General features: G+C 38.8%; 1 long non-coding RNA gene across 6 annotated transcripts in view; it reads right to left on the bottom strand.

The window, feature by feature from the left end:
* Nucleotides 1-954: 954 nt before the first annotated feature.
* LOC116052330 overlaps nt 955-17,335 on the bottom strand; it is an 85,932-nt gene continuing 69,551 nt past the window's right edge. For all 6 annotated transcript variants that reach the window (XR_004898793.1, XR_004898795.1, XR_004898797.1 and 3 more), the window contains one exon: nt 955-3,439. This is a non-coding gene — a long non-coding RNA (uncharacterized LOC116052330). The remainder of the gene's footprint in view (nt 3,440-17,335) is intronic.

Here is a 17,335-nt window from a genome sequence, read left to right as displayed (position 1 = left end):
TTCTTATGTCTTCTTCCTCTGATATAAATGGATTGTACAGTTCCCCCATGATTTGGCCCAGTGTTTACTGAATAAGATTTCTTATACTGGAGTGTCAGTAAAGGCCACCTCTCTCAATTAAGCTCCCCTGGTTCCTTTCCATAAGAGCAGTCAGATAGTATTTGGTCATATCTTCGCCCCCTGGGGCTTCTTATCGTACCAGGCCTGTAATGGTCGACCTCTATACATGTTAATGTGTGAATGTATACATATGTGAGGATAAAATATGATACAGAGTGGTCAGAGGCTCGGTTGGGCCTGGGCGACAAAATAGGGGGAGGAGAGAGGAGGGGGTGAAGAGAGCCGTGTGGATCCTTGGAGTGGTGTGACAGACTCCCCAGCCTCCTGGTAGGATTTGTTGGAATGTGAGAGAGGAGGATTTTAGCACCAGGCGAGCCACGCCAGAGTGCTGCAGACTTCATGCCATCTGTCTCAGCCTCCATCCTCTCTTTGCCAAACTCTTCAGACCTTTATTTCCTCTCCCTCTATCTCTTTCTCATCCCTGTTCACAAGAGTAGCGGACATACTGAGATCTGCTAATGTATTGGAGGGAAAAAAAATGTCTGGGCTTTATAAACAGATTCAAAAATCTCGATTGATTAATATGTATTCTTGGAGCTAATTGTCCAACAGTCCTCATGGAGAAAAATGTGTGTTCAATAGCCCTGCCATTTGTGACTTGACCAACAGGGAATGAGATGGAGAGATTCATTCCATAGCAGATCTGTTGATCAGTTAATAACGAAACATGTTTCAAGTGAGAGCCAACAAGTTCACTTAATTTAATGCATCATTATAAACCATTACCTTAATTTCTTTTGGTATCATACTGTAATGTAATAATGTCAATAAAAATATATCCTATGAATGAATAATAATGCTCTGTGTGTAGTTTTTTTCTCACTTAATTTAGAATATTTTATGGATGCACTGTATACAAGATTTAAGTCCACTCAACACCTGCCAGTCCATGAAAAAAGAATGTAACCAAAGGTAAAGATAACCAAAAATTACCAAGTCACTTCCATGTAAGAAGGTCTGCATTCTTAGGCCAAAAACAGATTTTGACATTAAATGGGTGTGTGATTGTGTGGTGTTTAGATGGGACTGATCTCTCACCCTCTCTCACTGTGTGGGCAACTGGGGAGGAGGCTGAAGGAGATCACAGAGAGGAGCTGTACCACCTCCATGTCCTTAACCTGTTTGCAGAAGGGCAACGGAGGGTGGAGGGAATGGAAAGGAAATGTACCCTTTGTCCGAAATGGAACACTAGGTGGCAGGAAGTGGGCAGGAGGCCTTTTAAAATGACCCTGATCTCTGATGCTGGGACAGCCTAGGCGATTGATCTGGCCAGAGGTGGCAGGGAGGGGAGCCAGGTGACCCCAGAGAGCCTGCTGACCACGCAGGTCTATTATGAGCGAAGAAGAGAGCGGAGTCGGCTGGGGCCCAGCCCCACTGCTCTCAGTCATATCACGGCTCAGACAGCCAGAGTCAACTGGCTGCATCCTAACAAGCAGGCAAATACTGACAACAGTCTGGTGCACAACAAGCTCAACAGGCATCATATGAGAACTTTAGGAAGGATTTCCACTGCAGAATGCTGTCAAATCTGTGTATAAACATTGCATAACACTGACTAATTGGTGAGTGTGCATACATGCCAGTATGGTACACATGACAAAATAAATACATGCAGATCCATGTAGAGCTTTTGGAGATTTAGCTGCACAGAGCACATTTAGAAAGAAATGGAAATTAGTTGCTTTAGTTTAATTATTTTATAGAACACAACCACATATTGCATTTAACAGACTTGAGAAACTGCTGCAGAAGTTGTGGGCTGAAATTATAATAACAAACATCAAGATTCAATGATGCCACACAACAGGAAAGAGGAAATAAACATCAAACAGGAACAAAGGCAAAAAGAAAACACAAAAGCAGAACATTAATTTAGCAGATGTTTGTGCAGATCTGCACACGCATGTGAATGTGGGGAGGCTGCTATAAGTGATCCAGTAAATTACTGACATTGCTTTGAAATTGTTAAAAGAAAAAACAGCAAATACTGAACAGCCATTGTGTGCTTTTGGGTACCTTTGCCTATAACACTAATGCACAATATGTGGGGATAAAGCTGAAATAATGAGAGAAATTTGTATCCTAAGTAGGTTTTACATATCTATGAGTCAAACATCCCATTCAGCTAGAATGACACTAAACTGTTCCAGCATTTGTATTTGTATTTTGGCCAGCCTTGAGAAGGTGAGTGCTATCAGTGTCTACGCGCTCATCCCTCTGTATATCTAAGATGTTTACTGCACACGGCATGCAAGCAAACACACGTGCACACACACTTAAATGCACAAACAGAAACTCTAATCCTGACCCCCCCTCTCTTCCTCTCCCTGCTTCCCTCCCCGGGCGTAGAAATGAAAGCTGGGCACTTCGGAGAGGATGGTTGGAAGAAATGAAGACGTGTCTGATTACCACAGCAACCAATGGTGATGCAGCGCTCTGTACTCTCTGCCCTCTGATAGGTCTTTGTCACTCTCTTCATCTCAAAGCCTATGTCCTTCCCTCTAATCCCCCTCCCAAACACAAACAGGCCAATCCTGAGACAAGGCTCAGGGGCTGGGGAGGGATGAAGGAGCTGAGGCTTGGAAGGAGTGAGGGATGTAGTTCAGGAGGAGAAAAAGGAGCACCAGAAGCTGATGTTGGTGTGAGAAGGAGCCAGTGTGTTATTATTAATAAAGCATTAAAAAAGTGAGCACATCAAAGCATACAGGGGCTATGCTATCATACATGAAAGTACTGCACTATGGCTTAATGTTTCCTAAGGCGTGTTATGGTGACGCTGCTTTCATTTGAAATGCATTGTGTGAAAAATGGATTTACAGGAGTGGGGAGAGAAAGCTTGGTGTGGGTGCAGACCATAATTTAAAACCTGACCTCATAGGCTCTTCAAAGTCTCTGTGAGTGGGGATATTTAGGACTTACGTACAGTATGTGTGAGAGACCTAAAGCACAGCTACATAAACAACAAATACATACATACGTGAGGGATGTGGATGACACCTGCAAAAACAGAGAATGAGCAATCAGTGTCACAACAAAATCAAAAATGCATAATTTCACATTTTGATCATTAGGAACTAATTTTTTCTTTTTTTCCCTTTCTGAGCAAAGGGTGTCTGCACCTCATTATATCGTACTTGCTCCTTCGTCGATCGAGGAAGTGACACATCTTACTCATCGTTCCCCCGTGGCCAGGTAATTATCCTAATCTACCTTCCTTCTGTGCTCCAGCTCCTGTGCCACACTGGCTCAGACCACCTCTGTGGCTTCATTATCAGTGCTGGGACTCATTAATGGCTCGACGGCCTAACTGTGCAGGCTGCTGGCAGAGAGAAACCATCGGTAAAGGAAAGAAGAAGAAGCAGCAGGAGGAGGAGGAGAACAAGAAGAAGAGGGAAGAAAAAATGAGACACTAAAGAGCAAGGGGCTGCCCTGAAGGTTGACATCTCAATCATGAGGGACAATTCTTGCTAGTCCAACGGCTTTGGCTCCTTAGAAAGTCATCGTTCACTGATGGAGGGTGAGGCTATAGGGCATAACAGTGTCAAAGAGGAAGGCAGGAGGTCGGCGAAAGTGCTTTCTGCAGGGCAAAATGACCATGAAGTGTGTGTGTGTGTGTGTGTGTGTGTTTGAGGTGACAAGTTGCCATGTCAATGTGTGTGTCCCTTACACGCCCCCACCTTGTGTGTTTGAAACAGCTATAACCTCACAACATACAGAAGGACCGGGGGTGGGATATGAGTTTCACTTTTTTCTGACAAATGACACCCTGACAGTTGGAAAAAATGTTGGGGTCCCTGAACAGATTTCGCAGTTACAAAAATAAAATGTGTTGGATTAGACAAAGACAGACATTTTACATTCTACTTTTGAACTCCAATGAGAGCACTGACAAATGCCACCCCACCCCCACTCCGTCTGTGCCATGATTGTTTTTTCTCTCTCCAGAAATGTCATATAGTTAAGAGGTGATAATTCTATATGGCAAAAACAGACACTGACGTCTTCCAAGTGTACATAGCATATAGGCTGACACAGATTGAGATGGTGTAATATATCTTTGCATTACTCTAAATAGCCATGCGAGCGTTGCACATTTTTTATAGATTCCAGTGGAAACTTTTTGAAATGGATAAGGAACTCAACGCAGAAGCCCTGGAGGTGAAAAAAAAGATATTCTTAGGTTAAAGTTATTGCAGACCGCAGTGATGTGTGAAAATCTATTGTATTCTTGTTTCTGTGTAGAAGTCTACATTTCAGAAAATCCAGAAATGCAGAAAACGGCATCGATAAACAGCATACTTAACCCTCTAAAAGCTGGTGTTTACATACACTACCGGTCAAAAGTTTGGGGTCATTTAGAAATTTCCATTCCACTCCAGTACAGACAGAATACCAGCTGAGATCAGTTGCATTGCTTTTTTAATCAGGGCAGCAGTTTTCAGATTACATTATGTGCTTACATAATTGCAAAAGGGTTCTCGACTGTTGTAGAAAGAAGTGGCCGATCTTTAATGCAATATCTACATTGCCCATTATCAGCAACCATTCATCCAATGTTCCAAAGGCACATTCTGTTTACTAATCTGATAGCATTTTAAAAGGCTAACTGAGAAAACATTGGAGAACCCTTTTGCAATTATGTAAGCACATAATGTAATCTGAAAACTGCTGCCCTGGTTAAAAAAACAATGCAACTGATCTCAGCTGGTAGTCTGTCTATAATGGAGTGGAATGGAAATTTCTAAATGACCCCAAACTTTTGACCGGTAGTGTATTTTATAATTTTATAGGTTTTATATGTCATGCAAAACTTAACTGCAGTTGCCACTACAATGGTCTACACTCATATTATGACACATTGTTAAAGTGTAGGTGGGTTTGGCCCAGTCAAATGAGAAACACCTCCACACTGAAACATCCTCTTTCACAGACAAAAATTAAACTGATCACTTTTGCAATCTGGTGGTAAAGTGACTGGGACCAAATAATCTGCAAATGAGCAGAGACATTAAGGTAACTCACAGGACTGCAGGAGCAATATGGTCCCTCAAAGCAAGATTATTATTCTCAAGTAATGAATGAAGTCTGTCGACCCAGGAGGGACAGAATACTGTACAAGTTATGGTGCAGTGAGTGGCTTTTGAGTTTACAAAAAGAAAAAAAACTTGAGACATCTAGTTTTGGTTTAATTTGTCTGGGTTTTGAGAGATGTCTGCCTCCACCAATTGAACAGGACTATTTCTTCAATATAAAGAAGTTCCATAGAAAACATTTCACAGGGGTTTGAGGTTTTGGATTACACAGAGTAAAGGGGCCATTGTTTCTGGAAAAAGGCATTGCTTTATACAGATTTTTCTTTTCTTTTTTTTTTAAAATGTAAATGAGATAAGATGAATATCTCAAAACATGCCTGAATAGAGCTAAATCTCATTGCATTGCTACAAATCACTAGAGGCAAATGAAAAAATATTATTTATTTATTGTTATTTGGGTAAACCGAATCTAAGTGATTATTATTGAATCGTGAGCTCACTGTTCATGCTGTGGTCCCACGCAGGTCGCATATTGGAGATGAAGAAGTGTCTTATGCTAGAACAAGAACACTATAAGTCTAGCAGAAGAAATCTGTGGGTAATACAATTATTATTGTATTAAATGGTTGCAAAAAAAAATCTGTGTTGTGCACTGCAGGGTGCTGCTCTGTTGTCCTCAATGCTGCTACTGGTGGCTGAAAGTTATATTGAAACATAAATGTTTACAAACTGTAAAATATCAAGATCATAAAAAACATGTTTGTCTTCATATGCTGAAATTTGACTAATATTCATATGCAAATAACATGACCCATATTCTTTAAAGTATATTCTTGTTTCCTAGATACACTCCCCATCACCACAATAAAGTACCTTTCAGGACACCTATATTTGATAAGCATATAAACGGATGAATTAAAAGGTGACAGTAAATGGGCATGCTTAGGGCTCAGGAGGATATTAATATATTCTCCACCCCAACATTATTGTCAGAGTCAGATGGCACATGCAGTTATATCAGAGGGGTAGAACTCTGTGTGGGGTTTGGTGCAGACAAGCATGAAGACATGCTTTATTTTTTGTCAGGGGTAATGTGATGATCCTTGATGCCACAACAACCTTTTTGCGCAGGATTTTGAATCAGAAACATGCTATAAATAAATATGCTAAAATGGGTTCCGTTGGGTTTATGCGAGAAAGAAAAAAACAGCTTCAAACGTTTCTTTTTTCTACCCACAAGAACCCTTTTAGTTAGAAAATAGTTTTTGAAGGTTAGAGGTAAAACCAAACCTTTTAATGGCCTTCCCAGGTCACAAGACTGCTTGAAAGGTACGGGTCTGCTTATCTGAGCACCTCAATTTCTCTGCAGTAGATCACAACCTTTTGTTTACCATCCTGTGTCATGCTGGCACAGTGTACCTTTCTGCCTCAGGTCTTGTGCTGAGCAATGCGACTACATAGCATTGAATATTGTGAGATAACAAATGTAAGACTTCTCAGTGTGTAAAGTGAATGCAGGGGAGGATACAGGCAGGTAAAGGTAGCGCTCACATGTAACAACCCAAACCTTACTCACTCACAAGGATAATGAAGGAATGGAACAACCTGCTGTTCTGCAGCTCTGCTTTGACAAATCAAAATAGGATCCAGCTAGGACGGGTGTTCCTCACAAACAAGCATCTCTATAACACATGAAATATGGGTTTTCTTCTCTCTAAAGGCTGCTTAAAAATACAAATAGCACTCACATGAAATATTGTTAGCAAAACACAGCCATGTCAAATGTTTTGCAGCATTTTGACAAATTGCAGTGTGTGTGTTGACATGTACCTTCACAGAAATGTGATATTAGTATGTTAAATTGCAGCTGACATTTTGCAACAAAAAAAGCTATCAGCTGGTGTACAGGCAGGAGCAACAAAGCCAAAATTGCTCTGAGAGATAATATGGAATATATTATGTTGATCATTAAAATATACTGAGCGTCAAAGTTCATTCTTCACCTTGGAAACATTTTACAAGATAATCTCAACTCAAAGGCCACTTACTAGCTTTTCCCTGACTTTTTAAATGCATCTGAGCTTTCAATCAAACATATTTCACCACATAATATACTATGATTTCTCATGATATCTCTAATGTTTGAATATGCAGCAGTGGAAAGTAACTGAGTACATTTACAGTTCTTAAGTACTGTACTTCTGTATTTACAATGTACAGGTACTTCTACTTTACTTGAGTATTTTTATTTTGTGCAACTTCTTACTTCTACCCCAATACAATTCAGAGGGAAATTATTATTTATACTGTATATTAAAATACATTTAGCTGAGAATACTTATGGACTTGGAGTATGAAATGAAGTATTTATACACCTACTTTTACTTTAGTTAAGGATGTGAATACATCTTCTACCAATGTAGAATTGAAAATTGAAAATATAGAATGTTTGCTGAAACACTTACATCAGGCTACTCTTAAAGTAAATATGGGTTATTAACAAAAGAACCGGGCCTGCCACCGTTGTTCTGTACACGTCATTAACAAGCTTTCTTCTTCTACAAAAACTACAATTATTCCTGAGATCAACAGGAGAAGCGGGTCAGATCACAAGTATGGTTAGAGAACTAGGTTAGACAACCCATGATGACCCATTCACACCAAAATAAAACTTGTTTATTTCCATTTCAAAGATACAGCAGTGTGAAAAAAGTATAAAACATACTCTGATCCCCATCTTAAGCTGTTTTGGGGTGTACTTTTAGCTTTACAGAAGAGTCTGTTAAGTCAAACAATGGGAGAGCATTAAAACATGCCAATAGAGCAGTATTAGTCGACAGCCTGAGTCAATACACCCCACTGAGCTTCATGTCTTCCTACAAACACAAGCAATTGCTTTAGAAGGCCTCGGCACTAGATGGAAACATCAATTACAGTAAATTACACCAAAACAGTGTGAAACACTTCAATTTGTAAAATCTCCTGAGCAGTCTGAACTGTTTTGGATGAAAGCAGAGCAAAGCACTGGAGTAAGATAATATTCAATAGCCCTAAGATACAGCACATTGCCCTATCTCTCCTTGGTCGTGTTTATGCATTGAATGGGGGACTTATTTATATTTAGATTCCTGGGACTTACTTAGAAAGCATTATCAAGCACGTAGAAAACCAAGCACAAAATATAATTTTTCCTGTATGCAGCCTACTTTTTAAATGTGGAATTCAAAATAAGAGCACTCTGTCGCAGCCACATGACTTTTAAAATACACATCAGCTGCACCGTGTGCCCAATCTTCAGTTGGCCTGTAGAAAACACTTGCAAAGGCAGGGTGAAAGGCACGTTGGGGGCATGTGTTTATTAAGGCTTTCATCTCAAAGTCCCGGGGCACAGATTGATACATTCTGCAGTACGACTACATTGAGACAATGTAAACAAAGGATAAAATACCATCTTGGTTTACACACTCACTTTCCTACCTACACAGAATAACCACAAATGATAGCCTTCTAAAGGAAGCGACTATGCTCCAAAACAAAACACGTCCAATTTCAACTAAACTTTGTAGTGCTTCCATGACTTCCCTCGCTATGGTTGATTATCCAGGAGGGGTGTTGGTTGCTGGGGACAGATGAAGATTTGGCTGTTTCAGGGAACATTTTGGGAGGAGGGCGGGGGGGCTGGAGTAAATGAAAGACAAATGCGAGTAGTGCCCACTCAGCTATTTTCCCAGTCAAGATCAAAGGCACGCCGGACTGGCCGCTCCACGGGAAACTTGAGATGGGTCCTGCCTTTGTTTGCTGTTGCTAGGAAACCTATACAAGGCTGAAAGTGTTTGCAGTGGGGTACAACATCAAAACCATTTCCAATATAAATTTTTAAGACAGCCATATATTTGTGTCCTGGGCTTTAAATTTACTGAGTACACTGAAAACACTTAACAAATAATGACTCATCCCTCTGTTAGTCCTGGAATAAATGTCTTGGTGTTTGTTTAAAAAAGAAAAGTCGTTACAATTACACATGTGCACATTTAGAAAGGGCACTTGTGTGAAGACTATGCTTAGTATCAGGGCTTTGATAGTATGTAAGCATCACCGTGTTGATGCACAAACTAAATTCACTAAACAACAGTAAAAGCCAGATTAATACACTTTGTGGCCCAGTGCAGCAACACACAGCATGTGAAACTGCACACGCAACTTAAATTTACTTTGCTACATTTATAAGCTTAGGTTTGGCTTCCCAACAAAGCTAATTATGATGCTGTTATCTATTAATGGGCCCCATGATAGTAAGACATGGCTAGACATGTGTCACAGAGAGCTCATTACATATCATTAGTTCAACACTCCAATAATGTCTACACCTGCTGAGCAAGAGATAATGACTTGGCCCCTGATATTTGCAGGACTATTGTCTACCAAGCAAAGCACCACCAGGAGGATAGGTCCACAGGCTGTAGAGCCGCATGAAAACTGATAAAACTATAGAATAACTTAAGGTTGTTGAAAGCTACAGTGAATGCAGCACAGCAAAAAAGAAAGCAGCATTTGTTTGGTTTTAACAGAATAGGGGAACAGTTGTAAGTCAAATAAAAAACAACATTCCTACCATCTGTACAGATGTTGTCGTTAGAAATAGAAATATTACAAGTTAGATGTGCATTTACATCCTTATAATATAACTGTACATTTCCTGTTTGAGTGGATCTGGCTTACCCAGTATTACATAAACTGGTCTGTATAACTTCTCTTCAATCTATTTTCTCTTAATTTTTTTATTTTAATGGTGTACATGGGCTGAATCTTGTACTTAACTCAGTTAAATACACACGTGAAAAGCAGTGAGAGTTATGGTCTACTGTAGGAAGATTTATAGATCCATACATAGTATATGGAATCTGTCTTATGACTAATGGGACACAAAAACAGCAATCGCCACAAAAGTGACCTTCGTGCCTGGAACGATAAAGATTAGAATGGTGCTGTGTCTTCCTTGTGTTTTCACTACTTCAGCCAACTGGCACAGCGCTGGCGTCCTCTCCCCGGCTCCCAGTCTGCCATGATGACAATAGCAACCAGCTACTACATGGCATGTAGAAATGACAAAGCAAGCCAAGGGATATTTGGAAGATATGAAGATAATACAACACCACTGACCAATTGCTCGGTTAAGAAAACGTAGTCCTGGGCATCGCTATAATTCCTGGGCATTGCTATAACCATTTTGCATTTCTAGGACATCGGCCTCTTCATCAATGTTTACAGTACAGTGTGCTTTCCATGGCTTTAAAAGAGGCAATTGCTATACTGGAAAGAAGAAATTAAGTTCTTTGAGGATTCTAAGTTTGTATCCTCTAAAGGGCTGCTTTTCTTCTAACCAACTAAAAGTGGCCTACATTCTAGTGTGCCACGAGCTTATCTGCTGTGTCCTGCCTTAACCTGCTCCAGTCAGTAATAGTGTGTGTGTGTGTGTGTGTGTGTGTGTGTGTGTGTGTGTGTGTGTGTGTGTGTGTGTACGTTTGAAGCTTCAGCTGAGAAATAGGCAGTGTAGAGCAGACAGTGGCAAACAGATTCAACATCCATTTGTTTCACAATTAAAGAAAAAAGTCAAGGCTAATCCTGCTGTTATTGTCTTCAGAAGACAAGAGGTGTCTCCTCCTGTCACTGCAACCAGAGATCCACCCCTGCGTGACATCACTGTGAACAAACTGCAACTAAATCCTGCATCAGCAGTCGAAATACACTTTAATTGGTGTGTGAAAAGCTGCAGCATTAACTGAATATCCTGTAGATGTATTCTTGTTCATTTGGCTGCCACCTGCCTCTCTAATACAAATACTTTACTATAGTTATCAACACATACTCATATTGGGTCTAATTTGTTTGCCAAATCTCTGGCTACATTTAGGAATTCCCTGCCAACAGGCTGCTATTCTGGAGAGTTGAAAAATTGTTTGATTTAAAAAAAATAACGTACATCTGAAATGTAAATCTCAGCAAATTCTGAAAATTCATAAATCATCTATTAGAGAATTTATGAATAATGTAGACTTACAGCCATCAGAAGTTTGAATATATAATAAGTATGAAAACACAGTAGGAAAGATTTGAATAGAGCCATGCAAAAGTATGAATATTACAAATATAAGATCTGATCTGATGATGTTAAATCTTAATTATGGTTCATTTACATTTGATTGATAATTTATGCTAACATTTCCATTGCAATGATCTTTACACTGTAAAGATGGTGTATCAAATGATAAATTATCTGCTTGTTTGAGATAAAGAGGTAAATATTTTTTAAACTTTCAACAAGAGCTTTTGTTTATTTGTGAGACAAACGTGTCTGCGCACTAAAATCTACAACTAGTTTACAATGAAGAATCCACCCTGTGTTTGTTTTGTGCTCCTTCAAAGCCTTGACAGGTCTGAATGATAAGTTAGCACAGTAGCCAAGATGCTTCCCTAAACAGTTCACCTCTGTTTTGGGGATGACTGCTGCCTGAACTCTGTACCCCCACTGAGACAATAAAACGGCTGGATGACTATGGGACTAGCAGAAAGGCCGACAGTTTATAACTCAAGAGAGGCGAAGCTATACAGCCTGTGTGAAGATAAAGATTTAGTAACGGTAAGAGATCGGAATTCTCTTAGTCTGAGGTCAGACAGCCAAAGTTACCTTTCTTAATTCCCTGAGGGCGCATGAGGAGAGCCTGGACTCAAGCTGGAGCACACAGTTACATCCCTTCAGCTTGAGACAAAGGAGTTGTCGCAGTGAATCAGAGACCTCATCATTCCAGCCAATAATTGCTTACTTCGTTTGGAAATGGCATGCACTATCTTCAGTAAGAAAAACATTATAGTCCGTCTCTTGCGTTCACTTTGCTGCAACCCTTTACAACCTAATAGAAGTAGTAACGTACGGACGTGTAGGGAAAGAATAGTTCACTTAATGTCTCATAAATGACTGGCTATAGCCTCAACAATAATTGGCTCTATGTAGACTTAATTTAGACCTATATCACTCACTCAGAGTATAAAGCATGCAAACATTAACAGGTCTTTTATTTAATTTTCTTCATTGTCATTTTTATAAATCTTTAAGAGGTTAATTACACTGACACAAGAAAAAAGAAAAAAGTCCTTTACACCTTCGACCATGTTCTGTCCACTAGTGTCAGAAAAATAAAAACTACACAATGATTTAAGATTATTCATTTAATATCTTGATTTGTGAGAAGTAAGTAATGAATCCAACTTAAAGTTGCCGTTTTTGTCGTTTTTTTGTAGCTTTTAGTTTGGACTTTTTTTTCACTTGAGAAATGGAAATAAAACACAGACATTAGTGTATGGACCTTTAATGGTAGCTTTAACTGCTGTATTCAAGATATTCTAATATAATAAAAAGAAACATGAGCATTAAAGCCACTTACTGCAGAATATTTGGACTATTTTCATGACAAATTTCTACACTAAGAAAACCTAGAGTATCCTAAGACGGACAATCTAAATCAGAATCAGAATACTTTATTGATCCCCTCAGGGAAATTGTTAAGTTGCAGTTGCTCACAGTCAGATTTAAGGTAGAAAATAAGAGTAATAAAAAAAAACTAGTCCATAAGTGTATAAAGTAACATAGCTACAGCCATATTAAAAAATATAATAATAATAACATAAATGTGTATACATTTAACTCTTAATTTTTTTAAAAGCAACCAAAAGTTTAAACATTAGAGCAGTATTATCTTAAGAGTGACCGGTACATTATGATACAGGAGTAGTCTTGATCTTTTCACACTCTAAGAAAGAACTGTTACTGGAGAGGATTTGCTGTGAGATTCCCTATTCATTCTAACGGTATTAAAAAGCGTAAAGACTGGGAGACAGAGGAGTGGGGCTGACGTCACAGACTAAGAGTCACCCGCCGTGTGTTCGGCGTCTCCAAGTAAAGACTTATCTGCAAAGAAGTTTGGACGGACAATGTGGGTGGACAGGGCGTGAAACTACTATCATCATCAGCTCTGAATGAAAAAAAGAAAACATATCTTCCACAAAAAAGAAGGCTCATTCCAATTCAGCTGCGTTGTTAGGACAACGAGAACGATCCCTCAGATGATTAGTTCCACTTCAAAAGAATTTACTTTCCGCAGTGGAAACGTCCCCCTTTTGTGTCCTTACACAGGGTTTTCTCAGCCCAAAAGAAGAATCGTATGTTTAGTCAGCCTGTTTATTATTCCTTCTGTTCACACTACAATTGTATTAAATAAATAGAGTACTGCTAACAAAGGCCTATTAGCCAATAAACATGTCCTGGTACACACACAAAAAGGCTAAATCACAATCTCTGCATAAGAATTAAGATACTCTAAATACTAGTAAAGGCATACAACTACATTGCTCGGGACATGGTGCCAACTCACAATGTCTTGTCACTGACATGAAACACGCATGTTATGTTGCACATATTTTGTCTAACTGGGGATTTGTGGCTCCATCTCATTTTGACAGACGCCACCCTTGCAAAACAGCACTAGTCACTGGACACTGGTGATGCTGTAAAACGGCAGTATGCAGTGCATTTTCAGGCACACATATTATACAGAAGAGTTAACTTCTGATAAGCAGAATGCCCACAGTCACATTGATAGAACTTGTAGAAGTAGTAACTATGCACACTTTAAATTTAAAGTTACTTACTCCAAAATGGACTAAAATGTCACAAAAACTTCAGTCTGCCAAAAAAAAAAAAAAAAAACGTAACGTAATGTGATTATTAATGTGTGGTTAAAGCAGCAGATCAAAGAGAGTTACAGTAGTTAGCTTGATTGTTAACCCAACTTCCTTGACATTTTAAAGACACAACTTAAATGCAAAAGCGACTCAGTTGAAGTTCTCCTAGTTGTTCAGATAAACAGACATCTTGCCGGAGTCAAAAATCACAAAAGGGGCGGAGAAAGTAGTGAGCACACCTAAACGCAGATAAGTGAAATCGGGATGAAAAGTTTGGGGATTGTGACACAGCCTGCAATTGGCAGCTGTGACATCACGGTTGGCTTTTTTTATTTTTTATGTTTATTTTTTAAGCTGAATTTCTAAATCAGCCAGAAATACAAACATGTCTGCAAGCCTTTAGGCAACATACAAGCAGTCTACCAACAATAAGTAAAGCTGTCCTTCTTGAACAAATAATCAGTTTATATAAGAAACCTTAACAACATATCAATTATTGTATTATTTATTCATTAATTTATTGCCAGAATTAATCTATATCTTGTTTTTTTATATACAATTCGACAACTCTAAAATCCTGGTAGATATAAAAATAAATAGTGGGTCAAACCACTTCAATCATTCCAGTGGTCCACTACTGCACTGTCTTTGATGACTGTATATTGCAGAATGAATATTGACTAGACGCGTGCCTGGTGTGGCTCAGGAGCAGCTATCTTTCCCTTCATGATCAGTGATGAGCCTCCCTGTAACCTACAGTATATTAATATGCTCAGTAGAAAGAGGCCTCTTGGCACAGGACATGCTAGCAGAAGCCCTTTAATGTTAGCAACTGTCAAAACTTTGATTTCTGATTGATGAGTAAGGTCGGTGCAATAGCAGAGTGACACTACTGGCCCTTTTCCCACAACAACAAAGCGGCCCTGCCCCTCAGAAGCTACCACATCACATTTGAAACTGTAAAATAAGTGCCTCAAGGCTAAAAATGTACAGAATAAACAGGATGTGACATAATATTGACTGAGCATGGATGGAGGCAAACCTGTAGTTTTTGTTATTTCAAAAGACTATCATAAAGCATGTACACTCAGGTGTCAGTTTTTTAGCTAAGCAAAGCTCAAACTCAGTTTAATATAGCCCTGCAGTAAATACTAAATTCATAAAGGTTATAGTGTTTTTTAATTGTCATTTTTTGTTGTAACGGTTATTAGAGAGGTGTTGATTCAAAGTTATGGTCATTTTGAAAGCTGTAGTTTGTTGTTCTTTTGAGTTGCAGTGCGTTATACTGGGAGGTGTTTCTAATGTTTTGCAATATCACATTTATATCAACAAAGGCACAGATATAGAAACACCTCTCAGTGAAATGCAATACAGTGAAACAGCACTAAAAAGTACATCCTCCAATATGACCACAAAGTTCCATTGGTAACACTTTATGGCTCCCTATTTAGCCTTCATAAGAAGTATATAACCATTTAATAAATGGGTTACAACACACTATAATGCAGTTGTACATCAGTTTTGCATTTATCAAAAACTCTTTTATGGGCTCCCATAAGTGAAGGCTCCTGTATAAACAGATGAGTGACTGAATATAGTAAAAACAGTTATAATATATTACAGTATAATATAAAATATGTCATTAGAGCAGAAGTTATAATTGTTGCCAAATAGTGTTGATTAATTAACATTTAAAAATGTTGGTATATACTACATTACATGTGTTATACACCATTTAATAAAACTTTATATACTGCCTATAAATGCTTAAAGTATGGGTTTTCCATTGCGTCAGTTAACTGCATTAGTTTAAGATAAATGTACCCAATAAACTAGCAACTGAGTGGTATGTGCTAACTATTTCAAATCTAAAAAAGCGATGGATGCAGTACTGTTTGACCCTCTGGCCTCTACAGCACGGTTTAACATCACAACAACAGGGAGAAGAACCATCATCACAATAAGTAATAATACACTCAGTGGTTACTTTATTAAGCACACCTGTTCAATCTAATGCAATCCAATACAGCTGTGCTGCCATGATGTCTACTTTTATGATGCTTATTGTGTTCAACGGAGCAGTGTAAATTCAATTATGTTATTTATTATTATTATTATTATTATTATGTTTTAGCAGTGAGGTTATAGTTGATGGTCTTGACTGCATTATATTCAAAGGTGTTTCTAATATTCTGCCTCCCTCATTTGTAAATATGGAGGACCAAATTAGACCTGTCAACACCACCACCTTTGACTACAACCTCAGTAATAAACATGTAATTGAATTTACAAATTTTAAAAGGTAGAATAGATGGCAGAGCTGTTGAATTGATTGCACAGGTGTACCTAATAAAGTAGCCACTGAGTGTAAAAAAAGCCCAAAAATGAAGACGGAAACGGTTCAAATGCATTATTTTCTTTGTTCTCCCTTTTTCTAATAAATGAGGATGAACTGACTTGGAGAGGGGAAAAAACAACTTTACTCAACTGCAACTAATTGCTCCTTTCATCTATCCAATTAAGAGCAGAATTCTAATCCGAGTAGTTTATTTCTTGTTTTGATAGCTCATCATGTGCCACAGCCTTTTAATCAGCACAAAAATCTAAGTATTGCATATTAATTCAGCACACGTTATTTACACTACTGATTTTCATCACTCTCTCCCTGCGCAAGACTCCTCTTGGGCTGATCCCACAGAGACTGGGCCTAATTGACAACCAGGATGTGTTGGCAAAGCTAGCCTGCTAACTGCTAACATTTTCAATCCATACCCACTCAGGTCTGTATGTGTGAGAAGGTGTGAGGAGGTTGTTAAAATGGTGCTGAGGATCAATAGGATGTTGTTGTTAGTGAGAGACCTTTTAAGGGAAACATCAGTAAGGTGGCATCACAAGTTGTCATGTGTGATGTTTGTGAAATGTATCTGGAATGTCTCTACCTTCAGCTGCCTATAAACAGTCGGCAGCCTCCCTGTGATGAAACAGCTCAGTTGCATGAGGTAATCTCACCCTTACCCAAATGAGATGATAATGCTTTCACTGAGGGAATTCAGCAACACCTAGAAGGAGGCTGTGCAACTCAAATGGGACTAATAATAGAGCTTCCGTTCTCTTAACTTGGAATCTATATTATAAGCTTCAAAAATGAGATCAACTATATGGGTCAGTGGGATTTCTGTAAGAGAAGAAAATAAAAAGGAGCAACCAAACGAAAATGTGCTCTGCTGACAGCAGATCTGAGGAATGCAGCAGCTAATAAGAAAATTATTTGGGCAGAGTAACAGCTCAGAACTTTAATTACCAGAGCTGGTTTTAACTGATTGAAAGGGAATACATGTCCACACTCATGTGCATGCAAGCCTAATTATTTTCAACCCCTTGATTGTCTAAATAGGCTTTATAAATAAAAGCACAAGTGACTTGAAATGTTCAAAGGAAATTATTTT

The sequence above is a fragment of the Sander lucioperca genome, chromosome 1 (assembly GCF_008315115.2).
Source record: "Sander lucioperca isolate FBNREF2018 chromosome 1, SLUC_FBN_1.2, whole genome shotgun sequence".
In the NCBI taxonomy this organism is placed as follows: domain Eukaryota; kingdom Metazoa; phylum Chordata; class Actinopteri; order Perciformes; family Percidae; genus Sander; species Sander lucioperca.
This window is presented reverse-complemented; position numbering and strand designations above follow the sequence as displayed.